Here is a 2512-nt window from a genome sequence, read left to right as displayed (position 1 = left end):
GGGGCGGGGCTGCCTCCGCCGCCTCCCGCCCCCGAAGCAGCGCCCGCGGACCGGGCCGCGTTGCTGTGCCGTGTGCGCGGTTTCAGCAAGGCCGGAGGAGGCGGGGGGCGGTGGGGAGGCTTTCGGGCCTGTGCGCCCGCTGGTGGCTGGCCCACGGGGCGTTAAAGAAGGAGCAGGTGGGAGCGCGATGCGTTGCCTCCCCCTGCGTGTTTTTTCTCCCACCCCAAGTACGGGATTTCAGCCTACCTTGGGGCTAAAATACTTGCGTTGGAAATGGGGCCTTCAGCTCTGACACAAGGTGCATGAAAAGTAGGACACCGCTGTTAGCATCTGGGGCTTGCTTTTAGGATACCGGGCCAATGTGGTGAAGCTTTTATTACCAGACTCGGTTCCTTCCCCGCTTCATCAGTTACGAGAAACGGAATTCTTCTTGTAAGCAGCTAAAGGTGGACAATTTAAAAACCATTAAGACCTCAGTTTATGAGAAGGTCTGTTGTCTGTTTAAAACTGCGTTTTTCTCCTGGTACCCTTCACTTTGGCACCAACAGAAGCACCAGGAGTTGAGCCTGACAGAGGCAACTTTTGATGCGTGATGAGAAATACTTCACGCAGAACACAGAAAAGTCTTCTGTAGTTGTGAACAGCCTGAAATGTCATGATGTGAATGCGTTCCCTGTAGCGAATACAGAGGAAGTCATTTTAACGTCTTGCATTGTACCCAGGGCTGGTAGTTCTCCAACTGGAGAAACGGGACTGTAGCGGAGTTGGAGGCCGAGCCGCTCTTCAAATGCATTTTGGTGAGCAGTGAAAGCTCTTAATAGTTTTGCCAAAATTGTTACATTTCTACTGGGAATTCGCTTGACAGGGCTCTCCCTTTTACTTTTGACGTCCAAGACGTTTGTTGTCAAGAAGGCAGAGCCGTCCAGAAGTGCGCTGCTACCGAAGCTTTACCTCCCAAAGGTCAGTCAGCAGTCTCTCGTGAAGGAATATTCTGGCTTGGGAAGTTTTCAAATGCTGCGTAAAGCAAATGAGTTCCATTTATCTAAGAAATTCCTGCAAGTGATAACTGGCTCTGTAACGTCACGTGGAATTTCCACCAGGTTAATTAACTTTCATAAAAATTTTTGATTTGGTATTGTTCTGAGTGCCAAGAAATGAACTTGACTTGTAATCCTTAATGTTCAAGTCTTTGAAAATCCATGCTGTAACAACCCTGTTATTAAATAAATGGATAATACACAACATTAGTTATCCCGGAAGTAAAGTTTTGACTCTGTAGTTCAGGTGGCCGGACTTACATGTTCTTACAACTTACTGGTAGAACTACCTATATTTATAGAGCCTTACGTGTGTTTGCTCTTGCCCTTGTGCAATTCTGCTTTGTTAGTTCCTGTACAGTTCCCCGAGTGACAGTGTAGATGGGCTGGTAGTGGCTTTAGGGACATGGTTTAGCGGTGGGATGGCAGGGTTAGGTTAATGGTTGGGCTTGATGATCTTAAAGGTCTTTTCCAACCTATAATGATTCTCTGATTTTATTAACGGTTTCTAAGCAATCTGTTGCCTGGAATTGAACTAAAATACTTGAAAGGCTACCGTTACTGCCACCATTGAAAGAAGAAATGACGGGGAAACTATGGACAGATAATAGCCTCGTGAAGGCGGCAACTGAAAAATTCCCAAAATAGACTGATGGTTTACAAACGTCTTCTAGTTCACCTCCTAAACTATTCTGTGATTCTATTAATGGTTTCTAAGCAGTCTGTTGCCTGGAATTGAAACACACAAGCGTGGGGCAGAATTGTCACAGCAGCTAAGTTGAGCCTTGTAAATGTTTGGTGTCAATACCTGACCTATGTGTGGTACTACTGTAACCAAAACACAGCATCCCTATGTGATCAGAGTTTGTCAGTACAATAGTACAATAAATACAGCCTTTTTAGAACTCAGTTTCAGATTTCACTGAGTGGAGCCGATGGGTAAGGGGGGGTGTCCATCTGCTTCAAGCTGTATTGTGAAGCAAACAACAAAACTTCTGTAAAACTTGCCTTTACCCTATGCTTTATGGAGGATTGGCTCTGAAAGATGCCAGATTGGATCCCGCAAGCTCGGGTCCCTGCTTTATGGCAGACAGCAGGGGAAACAACCTGCCAGCCTGTTGTGCCCCTGTGGGTAACTTGAATTATCATCCGGAGGGTTTGTTTTCTTCCACAGTTAAAGCCTTATAGTTACGAGAGCGATTGCTAGCACTTTCTGTAGAGGCTGACAATGTCAAATGCATCTGCGTTTTAACTTGTGGCCAGCTAAACTCTGTGCTTTGAGGTGAGAGCTAGGTGGTGAATGCTTCAAAGCTTAAGGGAAAACCAGAGTAGACCACCCGGGTATGGTTCTGTGCCCCGTGACGCTGTTTGAAGTAGCGCAGGTGCTTTCATGCTCTGAGAGCTCCCTTTTAGCGTCCTTACGGCACCCCCTTGCACCCTTTGCCTCTTCATTGCCAGCTGCCACAAGCATGTCA

The 2512-nt window shown here is 46.9% G+C and overlaps 1 protein-coding gene across 1 annotated transcript in view; it reads left to right on the top strand.

The window, feature by feature from the left end:
* Window positions 1-2487, top strand: part of DNM1L (dynamin 1 like) — a 41955-nt gene extending 39468 nt beyond the window's left edge. The window contains exon 15 of the transcript XR_004841966.1: window positions 299-2487. The gene's annotated coding sequence lies outside the window, so the exon portion shown is untranslated. The remainder of the gene's footprint in view (window positions 1-298) is intronic.
* Window positions 2488-2512: the final 25 nt, after the last annotated feature.

Source organism: Egretta garzetta, unplaced genomic scaffold, assembly GCF_000687185.1.
Source record: "Egretta garzetta isolate BGI_Z169 unplaced genomic scaffold, ASM68718v1 scaffold180, whole genome shotgun sequence".
Classification (NCBI taxonomy): Eukaryota; Metazoa; Chordata; class Aves; order Pelecaniformes; family Ardeidae; genus Egretta; species Egretta garzetta.
This window is presented reverse-complemented; position numbering and strand designations above follow the sequence as displayed.